This window comes from Pteropus medius, unplaced genomic scaffold, assembly GCF_902729225.1.
Source record: "Pteropus medius unplaced genomic scaffold, Ma_sr-lr_union100, whole genome shotgun sequence".
NCBI classification, from domain to species: domain Eukaryota; kingdom Metazoa; phylum Chordata; class Mammalia; order Chiroptera; family Pteropodidae; genus Pteropus; species Pteropus medius.
Window position 1 is genome coordinate 981,827 of NW_024344241.1, and position 18,122 is coordinate 999,948.

At 34.5% G+C, this 18,122-nt stretch overlaps 1 pseudogene; it reads right to left on the reverse strand.

Moving 5' to 3' along the window:
- Window positions 1-994: 994 nt before the first annotated feature.
- Window positions 995-17,756, reverse strand: LOC120607732 (transcription initiation factor TFIID subunit 12-like; annotated as a pseudogene).
- Window positions 17,757-18,122: the final 366 nt, after the last annotated feature.

Sequence of the window (18,122 nt, forward strand, 5' to 3'; positions counted from 1 at the left end):
ATGGGGATAGAGTTCTTAAAGTTCTTTATTGGTTGAGTAAATGTTTTTTAAAATAGAAGTGTTAGCCTGTTATTCCAAAATTCTTCCTTGCAACTCTTTTACAATGAAGCCCTGGTTTTCCACCAAAAAAAAAAAAATTAAAAAATTAAAAATTATTAAACAAAAATAAAGGGATTGGGATTATTGTCCAAAATATGAACATGTGAACACCACACATCATGAATACGATGTTTTTAAATCAGAAAATAAACATGAAAACTGGAGAACATGAATCTAAAGAAGGAGATAGCAACTTAAATATGTCAGATAATCTTCCAGGCACTAAGGTTAAACCCCTCTCATGAAATTTATATTTTATATGTGTGACCAGGTCACAGAATTCAGAATTTGCCAAGGAAAATGTGAAATAAATTGTGGAAGGACCACAAAACACTTGAAAACTGCCCGCCATACTTAGCTGAGTCATTGAATAGACCAATATGACATACGGCATGTTGACTATGCAATAAGGTTAATAGGTTGGGATAAACATAAATTGTTTGATTTAGGGAAACAGCAGCAAAGTCACTTCAGATAATCAGCCTATGACTCAATGGAGAGAGAATTTTAACAATTCTTTTACTTTCATCTGGAAAACGTCTCATTTTTTTTCAAATAACTTTTTTATTCTGGAAAAGTAAATGAAAATCATATTCATATAAACACTGAAATTACTAAGTACAGAGAAAAGGAGAAGAGAGAAACAAAAACCTCTACAAATCCTGCTAATACTGTCTCACTAGACAAGATCATACTGCTTTGTCCCATATATAATAAACCACAAATAAAATCTTCTCTGGAAGATACATTGCTTCTCCTTGAGACAGTGTGGAAAGCGGGGGTAGGAGGCTTTAGTCTTTTGGCAGGTCCTCTCAGTCATTATAGATATTGCTGCACTGTTAATGCTCTGTAAAGCATTAAAAAAATCCGAGGATGAGATGGCTGAGGTCTCAGATCAAGTATCTCCAAATACATTGTTGTCCATTCCCTGACCTGTCCTTGTATTATTTCTTGTCATTTTCTGGATCAATGCCATTCTCTGTTTGTGAGCTTCTGTGGTACAAGCTATTTTTGTAGGTTGGATTTCTTCAGAGCCAAATCCTGGGATCTACATGTTCCATTGGCACTCTAGATACAATTAGACATCCTTCACCATCAGGGTGCTGGACTTGGGATGCTGAGCAAGCTGGCAGGCTGCTCTTATCATACCCTTATAACATCATCAGCAATCTGCAGCATCATCTCCTTCACATCTCCATCCAATTGCTCACTAGGATTGTTTTACTAAGTCTTACGATTTGTTCTTTGTCAATATCTAATTGTTTTCAGGGCTGAGATGGCTTCTTGACTCAGGAGTGCCTGGTATCTTTACTGCTGTAGTGCTATTGGCCATGGAGCCTTGTGGAGGGGCGCTGGCTGGCTCTGGGTTTATGGATGAGAAATTGGAGAAGTTGATTAGAGCTGAGGGGCCAAACTGGATCCACATAATCTGTGGAGTTTTGGACTTCAGCTCATAGAGCTTGTCAAGATCCTGTTTCTTTTTGGAGGTATGAGGACCAAGGCCAGTCAAAGGCAGTAGTTTCTATCTCCCCATGATTTGTGAAGACTGCCCTAGTGAAGCAATCCTCTAAGCTGCCGATCCCACTGCTCGGTCCTTCCCTCAAAATTGTCTCATTTATTTGATTTCTTTCCTTCCCACACCAGAATAGCAGTAGAGAAGTACACAGAATATGCAAGAACATATCACACGAAAGGATGAATATATCTGCAATATATTGTGATATCGATATTGACGATTGTGATAATAAGAAATACATATTTGGTCTTTGTTCTGTTTTTGGCACAAAGCTTCTAAAACACTTAGAATTTCCTAAGTGCTGGGCACCATAAAGATGTCTTTTGTTATTTTACAGAGGGAACTTTTGGCAAGTTTCTAGGTCACCTAACTGTGGGATGTCATTGCCAGAGAACCAACCACATGATGAAAAGTTTGGAATTTTCAGTCTATCCCCTCTGACCTTTTGAAGAGGAGAAGAGCTGAGGGCTGAATCAATTGCCAGTAGTCAACGGTTTAATCAATCATGCCTATATAATTAAGCCTCCATAAAACCCCCAAAGGATGAAGTTTGGATTGGTTCCCAGTTGGTGAACACATGTAGATTTTGGGAGAGTGGGCTTCCAAATTGGGCATAGAATCTTCAGGCTCTTTCCACATACTTTGCCCTATCTGGCTGTCCCTGAGTTACATCTTTTTATAATAAACTCATAATCTAGTGAGTAAACTGGTTTCTGAGTTCTGTGAACTGCTCTAGAAAATTAACCAAACCCAAGAAGGGAGTCTGGGAACCTCTGATTTATAGCAAATTGGTCAGAAGCACAGGTTACAACCTGGACTTGCAATTGGCATCCGAAGTCTTTTGGGACTCTGGCCTTAACCTGTATGATCTGATGCTAATTCTGGGTAGATAGTGTCAGAACTGAATTGTAGGACATCCATCTGGTGTTGGAATGTTGCTTAGTGGTGTGGGGTAAAATCCATAAACACTGGAATTAGTATCAGAATTGATAGCATCTTAATCTCATGTGATTTGAGAGAGAGGCAAGATGATATGCTAAAAGCAGCATTAACCTTGAAATTAAAGAAAGCTTGATTCTAATGAGGGCCTTTCATGAATATTACTTTATAATTTTCATCTGGCCATTTTACCTCTCTGAATATAAACTTCTTAGCTTAGAAAATGAATAGTTTGACTAAGTAGTGTCTAAAGTCGCTTTCAACTCTAAAGTCTTATAGTTATTTTAAAATAAATTCTAAATTGAGATTGGGTTGGAAATATACCTTGCCTGGTTGAGTCCATTAGAATTTGGGAAGTAATCAAATTTTATTCCTGGCTTCAATTCCCTAACCCTTCACATCTTTTAGAAACATTATCTGTTTGCTTAATAATTTACTCTAATGCTATTTACATCTTCATGTCAACGGATGAGCCAAGCTAGAAAAAAAGAAATGAAAAGTAGACACAGAAGTACTCTAAACTAGCTTGGTTTTATGTAGTCTTGTTTAAGGAGAACTTCCAAATTCCAGCTGCGTGCTGTTTAAATGTCTCCTTAAATGAAACTGACAGAGGGAGAATAGGATCCAATTAGCAAGAGTTTCTTTCCTTTGCATCTGATAAGTTAACATCTGTGCCTTCTGATAAAGGCACTCTAATTTTTTTTTTTAGCGGCATTTGCACTATTCATTAGTTCCCTTTCACTACAAATAGCCAACTCCAAAAACTGTCCTGGGGCTACAGTGAATTGTTAGACAGGTGGTAGAGAGACATCACCTGAGAAGAAAGCCTCTACAGGTATACATTTGGGTTTCCACATTAACAATATACATTGAAATGTAAAAGTAAACTTTGTAGTCACACTGGGTATTTTAATAGTCTCAAATAATAATTCACTTAATATAATAAAAATATAATAACACTGATAATAATGACAGGTTAATTACTAATTTGTAGTTATCTGTTGATTCCCTTAAAGGTACATTTAGTATTTTAGAAACTGTCTTTCGTGTGTGTGTGATTATGTGTCCCTGTTTTGGGACAGGAGAAAATTTTTTCTTTTGCCTTCATTTTCAAATGTCAGGCCCTAAGGTTATATTTTTGTTTGGAGAATTCTCACCCCACTTCTAATTTTTCTGCCAATTTTCCTTGCTCTATCATGTCTGACAATATCCTCTGGAGCCTCCATCTGTCAGCAAGCACCTCTATCCGTCTGTTTCTTCACATAAACTTCCTCCTCCTCTGTTTTAAAAAAAATCAGAAAAGACTACTCTCCTTATAGTCAGTCCTTTCACTGAGAGGCTTCTGGTTCTCACAAGCCCAACCCTTGATCACCATAAGTCCAAAAGGTGATTCTCCTTAATCCGTCTCTTATGAGGTTTCTGCAAGATAATTATTTCAGAATACTCAGTCAATTTTTTCCTTCTATTTATTCACAGCCTTTAATAATAATAATAATAATAATAATAACAATAATAATAATTTTAAAAAGTCAATTCTATGACATAGCTACTAAGATATTTGGTATAGAATCTGTGTTTGAGGTACTTCCTTCTTTACCTATCTTATGGGTTCTGAAACATAGTCCTAATCATCTGTCATTTGCCCAAGAGCAGATCTACTAATTTTAATTACAGAAATATTTTTGTAGCAGGAACACTCCAGGAATTTGAAAGACGTGTTCCGGTCATGATAAGATTCTTCAGCAGTCAACTAACAATGCACTGCAATATTTTTTTTTTTGTCATTACTGAGCAGACAGCAATGGCCCAGTATCTTTCCCCCAGAGAGCATCAAAATGCAAAAGAACTAAAGAGTTGACTTTTAATTAATAGAGATCTTAGTTAAATATCTATACAGAGTCCAGACCACCGTGATTCTATTGTAGAAGGTAGGGAAACTGTTTTTTTTTTTTTATTTTTTGCAGCACTAAAAGACTCTCACTCAAATTATCACTTAGTTATTTGTCAGGGCAAAAATATATGAAATAACTTTCCTACCACTTGGTAGCAAGCAGAGAGAAGGTAGAAAGTCAGATATGGGATGAGATTCACACTGGATGCTGTAACTAGCAAGTATGAGAAGCAGGATGCAATGTTTCATATAGAAGGTTCCAGGTCACTAATTTTTAAAATACAAACATGACTGGAGACTTTTAGTGTAAAGAAATGTCAGCAATTTTACTCCACCCAAAACAACTTTGAAACTGGACAAAACTGTTAAAAATGAGTACTTTAAAGCTCTGGAAAATGACCAAAAGTAAACAACAAAATAGAGAAATATTTATTCATGAAAAACCTTTGAGTTCTATGCAAGAACAGAAGAGTCTGCTCTTACCAGGGGGTTCTTACCTGGGGATGTATCATTTTCCCCTTTTCTCAGTTCAGTTGAGGAAGTAGTACTATTAAAGCAGGGTTGGTTGAAAAATGAGCAGCTTTGTTGTTACAGGATGCTAATTTAATTTGTCAAAGGGCAAAAATTATACATGCAATGGCATTGTCAATAAAAGCAGCAAACTCAGTAGGAAACAAAAAGAGTAAATAAGAAGGTGGAGGCCTGCTTGAGTGAGCAGCAGAATGGTGTACTAGTTGAGCACTTAACCAGGTGATCGTGGAAGTCAGAGAGTCATAGCACAACTATATAAGCTCTCTACACATGCCAGGCTGACTAGGATACTGCAAGACATTTAAATGCATACCCTAAACCACAAGATCTGTCAAGAAAAAATGGAAGCCTCATTGGAGTGAGGTATTTGAACACAAAATGTGGTCAAATGATTGCTAACCACTAAACTGTGCAGAAATGGGTGTGATCCTTAGGATTCAATGCTAAAATATAAATATTTTTTAAAAAGCTGAACTCAGACAAAGTGGCTACACATTGTAGGGGGAGAACAACCACATATATATATATATAGCCCAGGCAAGTTAATGAAAACAAAATAAAATGGATACAACAACCCACAGGGAGAAATAATTAGAATTTATAATTGCTAAAATAAATTATCTAAAATTTTAGCGTTTTTAGCCATAAATTCTAGGACATGCAAACAACAGGAATGTGTCAGCCACATACACACACACACACACACACACACACACAAACACACACACAAACACAAAATGTAATATTAACTGTCTATAATGGGTAAAGATGTTGGTTTTAGAAGATAAATCTTCAAAACAGTTATAGCATATAAACATGTTCAAGAAATTAAAAAAATATATGATGATGATGAATCAACAAATAAGGATCACAACAAAAAATGGAAACTTTAGAAAGAACCAAGTGGATATTTTGGAGTTGAATAATATAATAATTGAAATGAAAAATTTACTACATACGCTCAACAGCAGATCTGAGATGCCAGAAGCAAGAATTAGTGGCCCTAATATAGGGTACTTGAAATTATCCAAACTGAAAATCAGAGAGGAAGAAGATGGAAGAAAAATGAATATAGAATTAGAGACTGTAGGACAACTACAAGCGTACCAACATACAGGTACAATGGGAGTCCTGGAAAGAAAGGAGAGAAAGAAAGGGGCAGGCAGATGTATTTATAAAATAAATGCTTATATTTTTTATCAAAATTAGATGAAAAAAATTAATGTATAAATTCAAGAAGCTCAATAAACTAAATAGGACAAATATAAAGAGATCCATACCAACCACATCATGGTTAAACTGTTGAAAGATAGACAAAAAGAAAATCTTAAAAGCATCAAGAGAAAATAAAGTAGTTGTTCACGGGAGTACAACAATTTAAGTAAAAGTTGACTTTTTAGCAAAAAAGTAGTGGAATGGTAAACTTAAAGTCCTGAAAACAAATGAAAACAGACTTGTCAACCAAAAATTCTATGTCCAACAAAATCGTCCTTCGAAAATAAAAAGTTAAAAAAGAAAAAAAAGCTTTCCTAAATAAACCATGGCTGAGAGAATTGATTATGAGCAGAATTGCTTTAGGAGAAATACTAAAGAAGATTCTGCAGACTGAAAAAGAATCACACCAAATGGTAACTCAAATCAGGGGAAAAAATAAAGAGCATTAGTAATGGAAAATATGTGTATAAATATTCATATAATAATAATTTTTCACTTTTTTCTTAAATTTTTTCAGTCATAAGCAATAATTATAGTACTATATTTATGGCTTTATAACGTATACACATGTAATATATGACAGAGCCATAAGGAATGGGAAGAAGTTGCTATATTTTACTAGAACTAAGTCATTATTAACCTAAAATAGAGTACGAAAAATTAAGAGGCATATTGTAATTTTTACAGCAACTATCATAAAGATAGATTTTAAAAAATCAACAGAAAACTAAATTTTTACAATAAAACATTTTTTTACATAAAAGAAGGCAGTAAAAGAGAAACAAAAGTTAGACATATAGAAAATAAATGAAAAATTGGCAGAAACTCTAACTATATCAATAATCACATTAAATTTGAATGAACAAGCATTTAAATCAAAAGCACAAACTGTAAGACTGGATGAAAAGTTCAAGATCCAATTGTCTACCAGAGAAACATGTTAGAATTAGATACACAACTAGGTTGAGTGTGAAAGGATAGAAAAATATATACTATGCAAACAGCGACTATAAGAAAGCTGGAGTATTTATATCAATATCAGAAAAAAAAAACACGACAAAAAAAACTACTAGTGATAAAGAGACATTTTACAGTGATAAGAATGTCAATATGTCAGGAAGATACATAATCATGAAAAAATACACACCTAAAAGTAGAGCATCCAAAATACATGAAGCAAAACTGACAGAAATAGACAATTTGGTGAAATAGACAATTTAATTATTAAAATCAGAGTTGAGTATCCTACTGTTAATATTTGATAGAACTAGACAGAAAATAGTACACCTAAACAATACTCTCAACCACCATCACCTAAACTGATATTTATAGAACATTCCACCCAAGAAGAGCAGCATGCACTTCACACACACACACACACACACACACACACACACATTAGTCTCTAAGCTAGACTAAGTGCTAGATTATTAAAAAAAACTCTCAAAACACTTAAAATAACTGAAATTATTCACAGTATGTTCTTTAACAACAATGAAATAAAATTAGAAATGAATAATATAAAAAAATTTGGGAAATCCCTAAATATTTAGAAATCAGACAATATACTTCTAAATAATCCATACATCAAAGAATAAACAACAAAGAAAACTAGAAAAAGTTTTGAACTTAATGAAAATGAAAACTCAATATATCACAATTTACATTACATGCTTAAATATGGATGACCATCAAAAATATTATGTTAAGTTAAAGAAGCCAGATGCAAAATAGAACATATTACATAATTTCATTTATATGATATGTCTAGAAAACTCAAATTTATAGTGACAGAAAGCAGTTCAGGAATGGCCTGGGACTGGGGGTGGGATTTAGGGGAGGGTTTACAGAAATTGACTATTGAAAGTCATGAGGAAACTTTTTTGGGTGATAGAAATATTCTAAAACTAGATGAGATAATGGTTGTATGACTTTCTAAATTTTCTAGGAATTACTTAATTTTGCACAACCATAATGGGTCATTATTTTTGCATGTGACTTATACTTCAATAAAGCGGTTATATAAACAAATTTATTTTAAAAAATTTAAAATGTGGTCAAAATCTGGAAAATCTGTTTTATAATAATTTGGCATACTATTATTTATTTCTTATAAAAAAACCTAATAAGTATTTGAAATGAAAACAAAGCCTTAAACTAAAATGTCCCAGACTAAAACACAGGCTTCTGCATTCCATGCATTCAGAGTGGGTGACTAGCTCTATGTTTATATGAAAATGGAAAGTTTGAAGCTTTCTTATCGAATTAGTTTGGAATAAATAGCTGACTAATAGTTTGAAAGAGTTCTTTTAAAATGAGCACAAAACTGAGTCACATATCCTTTAAATATTTTGTTTTAAATTAAAACATATAAAAATAATTCTACAATAATTATTCTGTAATTATTTTGATGTTAAGTCCATTGTGTTTCGGACTACTTACTTGAGGTACCTGATATTTAGTTTTTTTTGGATTAGCCACATACATGTGTTGGTCTTATTAAGGTAAAGCATGAACCTATGCATTAATTTCAGAAACTAATCCTTCTGGTGTTTTATTAAATTTTCTCATATATACAGTAAAAAAATTAAAGATGTGTATTTTCTAGATAATTAAAAAACAGTAAAATATATTTTCAAAGGAATATTTCCTATCTCTTTTTGTACTCTTGTCTTCTATTTACATGATAATTAAAGTACATAATTATTAGTAACAAACCACTGACATTAACAGTCATAGATACACAAATGTGAGATAAGCCTAGAACTGAGCTCATGGAAGCAGAAGAGCATGGGTTTCAATTAAGCTAGCCAATAAGTTAAATGGATGTAGCAAGCATCTGAAAAAGGTGTTGCTACCTATTTGATATACATATCACTACCCCACATTCTCTGTGGAGCTCGTTTTTAGCCATTTTCTTGTATAAGTTATTTATTGCCACAATGATTCTTCACAACAACTGCAAAATTTCAAACCGTATTAAAGAAAAGGATTTATTCTTCACTTATCTGGACCCAGCAGGGATACCCTAGACTGCTCTGTTGACCTTGATTGAGTTCTTCATGCTGTGATTGGTCTTCAATGATCTCAGGTGGTTCAAGCGAGGCAACTCAACTCTGCTCAGAATATCTCCTCAACCAGCAAGCTGGCCTAAGCATGTTCTCAGGGAAAAGACAAAGGAGAAAGAAAGAATAAAACATAAGTTCTTTTTCAGCTTCTACGTGTGTCACAATTTCCAATATTACATTGACCAAAGCAAATAATGTCGTAAAGCCCAGAATCAAGTTATGGGCAGAATATCCCTCCTACAATGGGAAGAACAAAGGACAAGACTGGGAGTGTGAAGAATAGAGAACACTTTTATAAATTTATCACACGTCACTATCCTAGGAATAAAAGTCACATGCATTACCTAACACCCTAGACTCACAGATTTTTCTTCTTGAGCCGTAATGACATCATTCTACTTTCCTTTTACTACAACTCCTGTAGTCTCACTGTCAGCTTTTATTGTTTGAACTCTCGATCTAAACTCCAAAAACATACTTAATAAATAAATCATTTTATCTGATCTAACTTTATCCCTCACTGACTATACATTCTTCCCTCAATGTAGTTGCCATTTTCTCCAAGTATATTGACTTTCCATGGATTCATTTCTTTCCTCAACACCTTGGTACTCAGTTATTATTTAGTGAACTTCTTTCTTGTTAACCACTGCTTCCGCCAAACTCCTTTGGAAAAATATTACACACAAATGAAATCAACTAGCCACATTTTCCACTCTTACACCTGAGCCATTTGGTGTTTCTGGAGGAAAAACAAACAAACAAACAAACAAACAGACAGACAAACAAACATAGCTTTGCTGAGACAGAGGTGTCTAGCTAGCTGCAAAAGAGATGTGCTGCCTTTTCACAGTGTCGATCTGTTGCTATTTACCAGCTTCCTGGCCAAGTTCTACATTTTCCAATATTTCTATTGCATCTCTATCTGTCCGTGTCACTGAGATTGTTCAACAGAATAAAACCAATGTATCACTTCTAGATAGAACTGCTAAGCATGTTTTCTGTTATTCTCCAGGCTTAAACTCTTTCTGTATATGTCAGCTGACTACAGAGTATCCAGCAAAGGACTCCAAGGCCCTAAGGATGATAGAGCCACAAGATAGAAAAACCAAGAGTGGCTGAAGGAATATGAGAAAGGTCACCCAACAACATTGGAATCAATATGAGCAGGAAATATATTTACTATGTTAAGCTACTAAGGTTTTAAGATACACTTTTTCACTAACTTACACTACACTATACAGCTTAAATAATTGACATATACATATATTAGTGCATGAGATCTGTGGTCTGCGATTTCATTAGAACCCAAAATATAGTTTTGCAATCCTGAGCCAGGTTCCTGACAGTTTTCTTCAGTCCCAGTGGGACCTTTCAGGCATGGTTCCATACTATTTTTTCTCATCTCACATCACAAACTATTCATGCCTCCACAGCTCTATCGTTCAGAAAATAAACTTGCTTTCTTTTTTTACAAAAATAAAATTTTTCCTTTCTCCTCTCTGAAATACACGTGCCAAAAAAGTATATAGAGCATCCAAATTTTATAGTAGCTCAAAAAGAATCAACGGTTCTTTGACAAGTTTGTAAATTCATAAGGAAAATACAGTTATGTTTCACTTAACCATGAAGATGTATTTTGAGAAATATGTCATTAGATGATTTCATCATTGTGCAAAAATCATAGAGTGTACTTACACAAAACTAGACAGTACAGCCTACTGCACATCTAGATTGGTACAGCATGCTACTATACTGAACACTGTATAGCATGCTACTATACCTACAATCATACCTATTTGTATAACTAAACATATCTAAACATAGAAAAGGTATAGTAAAAATATGTCATAAAAGGTATAGAACCATGTATAGAACTTGCAGGACTGGAAGTCACTCTGGGTGAGTCAGTGAGTGAGTGCTGAGTGAATGTGAAGGCCAGGACGTTATCGTACATGGCTGTAGACTTTATAAACACTGTACACTTAAGCTAGATTAAATTTATAAAATAATTTTTTCTTCAGTAATAAATTAACCTTAGCTTAATGTAACATTTTTACCTTATAAAGTTAAAAATTTTTAAACTTTTTTGACTCTTTCATAATAACACTTAGCTTAAAACACAAACACATTGTACAGTTATATAAAATGTTTTCTTTCTTTATATCCTTATTCTATAAGAATTTTTGTATTATTAATTGTTTTTTACTTTTTAAATTTATTTTTTGTTGTTAAAAACTAAGACACACTCACCTTCGCTTAGGCCTATACAGAGTCAGGATCATCAGTATCACTGTCTTCTACCTCTATGTCTTGTCCCATTGGAAGATGATTAGGGGCAATAACATGCATGGAGCTGTCATCTCCTATGATAACAATGCCTTTATTCTGGAATACCTCCTGAAGGACCTGCCTGAGGCTCTTCTTCAGGGGGTGCTTTTCAGAAATATGTCCATGGCAACTTGCTTGGTTTATTTCTTTTTGTCATCATAAATTTGCTTAAAAGCAGATAATAATAATGTGCCATGATCATTCCTCTCTGTTAATAAAAACTTCTTTTGTTGGGACCTATGTTTTCAAACATTTTAAGGAGTTTGTTGAAATCAGAAAAAACATCTAATGACTCATTCACTGTGAGTTTTCTTAGGGGTTCTTTTTCTTCTCTTGTAGTTTCCTTTCCTATTGCCTCTTCTTTAGCTATGCATCCCTATTCCAGTTTCAACAACTCCTAATTAGTCAGTTCCTCAGGAACAACATCTAGGAGCTCTTCAATGTCATCCTCATCCACACCCCGGTTAAAGTTGTTTGCCATCTCAACCACAGTCTTGTTGACTTTTGCAACCTCCTAATTTTTGGTAAATCCTTTGAAATTATAGATGAACCTCTTGAGTGTTTTCTTCCAGATGTCATTCATATACTCCTCAATAATATCATGCCAAGCCCAAGCAAGTTTCTTGGTACAGTCATAGATGTTTTAATACTTTCAGAATTATATCAGTGTCTTCTCAACATCTTCCACATTTACAGCAATAGCTTGGGCAAAGGTCTTCCTCAGGTAGTAGGTCTTAAGAGCTGCTATAACCCCTTTATCCATGGTTGGATGAAAGAGGTAGTTTGGAGGGACAAAAACCACTTTGATATTGGGATGAAGATCACCAATAAAAGGAGGATGTCTGGGAGAATTTTGAACAATTGATAAAATATTGAAAGATGTTATTCTCCAAATAATACTTCTCCATTTTGCTGCCATGATAATTCAGGAGGGCATCTTGGAAGAGGATTTAGGTCATCTCTGACTTCTTATTACTCCTATAGTACACTGGAGCAGTTTGCTTATTAATATGCCTGAAAGCACTGAGATTCTCACTGACCTGGATCACAAAAGGTTTCAATTTATAGCCTGCAACATTTATTCTAAGCAATGCTCTTATCCCGTCCTTAAATGCCTTGAAAACTGACATTGACTTGGCCTTCTTATAGATAAAAGTCCTTTCAGAAATCTGTTTCCAGAATAAGAAGGTATTTATTTCCTCTGGCAAGTAATTTTCCTTCGCAGTTTGCTTATCTAAAGTTTTCATAATTTTTTTAGCTGCCTTCACATCAGCACTCACAGATCCACCACTCACTTTTACATTATGTAATGAACAATGATTCATAAATCCTTTCAACCACCCAGAGCTAGCAGTAAATTCAACATTTGGAGTCATGTCCAGGCTTTTCTTTCAACATTGCAAAGAAAGTTTTTGCTTTGGCTATGGTCATTATGGTGCTGAGAGGGATATGCTTCTGTGCCTGGTCTTCAACCAGGGTCTTAGAAGTTTCTCCATGTCTAATATAGGCCCTTAATGAATTTTGTTACTCATTGCCTTTGAGGAAACATGTGCTTTAACAGCACAGCTTTTGTCACTTTGTTCTTCAAGATTGTAGCTATGGTGGAATGGTACATGTCTGACTGGCAATCAATAACCATCACTGATTTTCCACCTTAGTAGTTCTTAATCAGTTTTAATTTTTTTTCCCAGGTAAATCACTCAGTGTGGTTTCTTACTGGCAACTTTAGCAACTTGTATGCGTAGGGACCCTGATGAACAAAATGACACAAGATTAAGTCAAGCACAAGGGGAGATGATGCAATTAGGACATTTGGTAAACATGAGATGTATATGAGGCTGCTTCTGGCATAACATACCATACTGTTCTATAGCAAACTTTTTTATAAGTAAAAAGGATACGCTCTAAAATAACAATAAAAATGATAGTATAGTAAATACATAAACTAGTAACACAGTTGTTTATTATCATTATTAAATATTATGCACTGTGCATAATTGTATGTGTTATAATTTTATAAGACTGGCAGTACAGTGGGTTTGTTTACATCACCATCACTATGAACACATGAGTAATACATTGAGCTACGATGTTACTATGGCTATGAGGTCACTTGGTGATAGTAATTTTTCAGCTCCTGTATAATCTTATGGGGCCACCTTCATATATGCAGTTTATTGTTGACCAAAACATTTTTATGTGGTATATTATGGTGAACTCTTTCAAGAGCTTGTGGGTAGTATTGCCTTTGACTTTCAATTTTGAAATAAATTACTTGTAGGAAATGTAAGTCATAAGACACTGACTAAAACCGGTTACAAGTATCATTTCATTAGAAAGCTTTATGCAGGCAATTAAATAAAACAATTTCATAACGAGATCTTCCTTCTTTAGTAACCATCTTCTTGTTGGATAGATTAAAGTTGGCTAATCCTGTGGAAGGTAGTCCTCAACCTTTTAGAATTTATAGCAAATACTTTCAAACGTTGGAATATTAGTTAGCAGAGCTAAAATAATATAAAGTCTCAAAACAACACATAAGCAAAAACTATAGCACAACCATACTCTGATATAAAGTATCTTCAAAGAGGTCTATAGTCATTTGATTATTTACACTTTTAGAACCACATTGGTCTTACATAGAAGAATTTCTGCCTTGAACTTGCTATACTCACAAGGACATTTCAACTAATTTTGGTAAACACTAGGCTCTTAATTTGCTACCAACTTTCCTTTAAACGAAAACTAAGCCTCTTACCTCTTGCTTACAACAGATAGCAGATTGAATTTTGCTGTTCCTCATTTCACAGGATCCATTCTATAAGGTGTTCTGTCTGAAAAACATTATCCTACAAATAACTACACAGTTAAAGTAACTTCCCCTCTTCCCAAAGTCATTTCACGTTACTGGCACATTTATCAAGGGCTCAGAATATACATGTGGATTGTAAAAGCCTGGGTGAGAATGACTCTTGCAGAGAAATTAGAATGAGTAATCCAAACTTAAAAAATGAAAGTAGAGATAACTTGTTTCAGAGGTAATTCCTTAAGATCCCACTGAAGAATTCAGAATACAAATTAATTTAGAATATCTATGAGCACCAAAGAGAAGGACATTTTAGAGCGTGGAAAAAATCGAGCCCAGGAGAAGATTGTTTACTCCTTGTAGTAAAATGTGTTTTGATTAAGAAAAAAAAAATTAAGTGAACAGCAAGATACTCCCAGGGATCAAGTCCCCCTAAGATAAAGTTTCCTTTAGTGATGAGATTGTATAGAGCATTTCAATGCCATTAGTGTCAAAAAGATTCAAAGAGGAATTGAATACCAGGGTACAGAAAGTAGGTCTAAAAGTAGTACCCTTTTATCTGGCAAAGTCATAAAATGTTAAAAAGCTACATTTCTCTCCTTTCTGAATCACATGAAATCCTCAAGACAGGAAAAATTATCATCTCAGAAACCTCTACAAAAGGAAGACTGTAGCATTAATTTACCAATCAATGAACTATTTTAGTTGATCCTCCAAGCAATTGAAAGAACTAGACATCATTATTAAACAAAAAGCACCATTCTAAAGGCCAAGCATACATCATAATTTTAAATAATAATACCTTACATTTGCGTAGCACTTCAGAGTTTACAAAGCACTTTTATGCACATTATCTCATTTATCAATTTCTAAAAGAGGAAGAAAAATTTAAGGCAAGGAAAGGGATTAATATTAGTGTTGCACTGAATAAATGAGGGCAAGTTTCTAGAATAATAAAAGTCCTCAACAAACCTTTATCAGAAACTGATGAATTGCCTATCTCAACTTCATTATCCTTATCATGAGCACTTATGAAAAAAATGAAAAATTGATGAATACCGTCATAATCAAAGAGAATAAATGTTTCTCTGTTAAAGTGAATGCATAATCTTTCCAGGAGTAAAATAACAATATTCATTCATTATTAAATTCTGATAATGCTAACACCAAATCTCATTACAACTTGTGAAGGAAATTAGCAATATAAAAAAATTCTGTTTGGATTTGGTGTTGTTAAACTGTATATACATCTATTCCCATCTGTGATATAGTATCTTGTCTCTCCCAATTGAGGAATATTTTTGGAATTCATTTATAATAGGGTGAGGGCTCATTTTGTACAGATTGATCACCTTCTAAAAACAGATTGAGTTAATGTCAAGGGCACTATATACCTACAGGAGAAGTTAATGGCTTCTTACAACAAATGGACTCTCCTGACTGACCAGTTTTCATTAAGAAATTACCATGTTTTCTTTATTATACTCTTGCACGATCTTAGCTCAGATTTACACAAATATAATGTAAGTAGGGAAATTTACCCCATTAAGTTTTTACCTATTTTCTCTAGCTGATCCCATCAATTATTTCCATTATATTGATGGAAATTAAAATAAAAAGTGATACTATACCATTAGCTATTTCAAATTGTGTATTAATGTACTTAAGATACAATACTTTTTACCACACCCCAACATTAAACTTTCAGAGAAATACCAAATATAAGTAAACAAAAGATAAAACAAAAGAGTGCCAATATTTCCACTACCAAGAGATAACTACTGCAAATTTCTTCATTTAGTTTCTTCAGTTTTATTTCCTATGACCATGTATGTGTACATTTTTGCATGTTTCTGTGTGTATGTATAATTTTGTGAGTATATCTGTGTGTGTGTGTGTGTGTGTGTGTGTGTGTGTATTTAGTGTATAGTCTGTAGCTGGGCACATACCTAGGAGACAATTAGCTATCTCTACAGTACTAATGCTAAATTAGAGTATATTCATTCCAGCCACTACAAACAATTTTATCATTAAATATATAGAGACAGAGAAATATATCTATATCATAAATGAAAATGTATTATAGACAATAATCCTGATGTGTATATAGTATTGTAACTTCCTGAAAAAAATCACAATGCAAAAATGCATAAGAGATTAGAATTATGGTTTAAAAACACATTTAATAGGGATCATATCAAAATTTATAATAATAAGTGTAAAAAGTTTGAATACATATGCTGTGCCTGAAAAATATTTAAGCCTTTATAACATATTAGGTATGTTTCTATATTAACTTTATTACACACAGACTATATTATATTAAACTTGAAATGTCTCTTTTTCACCTTGTACTCAAGCGTCATGCAAAGGGGGAGTGTTTGAGAGTTGTTTGTAGAAACTTAAGCTTTAGAATTGACATTTACTCCAAACTGGAAGGAAGAGTTTCACTCATTTGGAAAATCACTTAGGTACAAGTTGATTAGAAGTGGATCTTTAAAGATTACAGAGATCCATTTCTTGAAGGGCCTTTATCCTTTCAAGGGATTTTGTAGTAAAAAATTCCTTAGTTTCTGAAACTGTTCACTTGTCTTTTGAAATGAAGATTTTGCAGCATTTAAGTTTTTCTATTTTAATCTGCAAAAACTAAATTGTTGAATAAGTAAGATTTCACTTCCAAAGTTGTTAGTTTTCATAGAAAACAAAATTTATAACCAATCCTGTTGCCTCTAGCAGGAGATCTTTTATCATATTGATTCAGAAAAATAATCTTTGGGGACCAGTCAAAATGGCATAAAAGGTAGATGCTGTGCATGCATCCTCTTGCTATCACACCAAATTTACAATAAAACTACAAAGCAACTGTCACTGGAAGTCACCTGAGGTCTGGCTGAACAGAAGCCCTACATCTATGGACAAACATGAGAGGTCACCTCAAACTGGTAGGATGGGAGGAGATGCAAAATGGCCTGGTCTCACAACCACTGTGTGGTGATTGAGAATCGGGGGGATGATTATCTTGACTGCAGAACCCCCACCCCCACCTGAGGAGAGAGGGGTCCTAGCTCCATACTGGGCTCCAGTGCCAGGAAGAGAAGTCCCCACAACTTCTGGCTATGAAAATCAGAGAGGAAAATGTGGCCGAGTGAGACAGAGGATTGTAGGAGTTGCAGGTATTACTCCTAAAGGGCCCATACCTGGACTTACTCGCTGATAGACTCACTTGCTCTGAGCTCCATCTGGGGCAGCTAGCTGCTCAAGGAATGCCAGGAACATGCAGGGAGACACTGAGTTGTTGGGCTTCAGGGAAAGGGCTTGAGAGGTGGCTTTCTCCTGGATAGAAGTACTGGCAGTATCCATTACTCCTTGTTTGAGCCCTTGCCCCACCCAGGTGATTCCTTGAGATTGCACTTCTCCCAACTTCTGGGACCACCAAACTGCTTCCAGTGTTTTATTTCATACAAATATCCTGTCTTGGCTCATGGTACAGACTTTCCTAAAATCTCTCCAAGGCTCACAAAACCTAAAGAAGCAGAATCTAGCCTCAGCATGCCCCATACCTCTTGCTGAGCATCCCCAAGCCCAGTACTAGTGGCTGCCAGCCCATTTCTGGCTTGGCCTCTTGAGGCACTTATAAGCCTAGTACTGGTGGCAGTCATCTGTGAATTGCTTAATGACTCTTATTAGATGGCCCTGGAGGTACACAGTTGCAGCTGAACTTGGCCT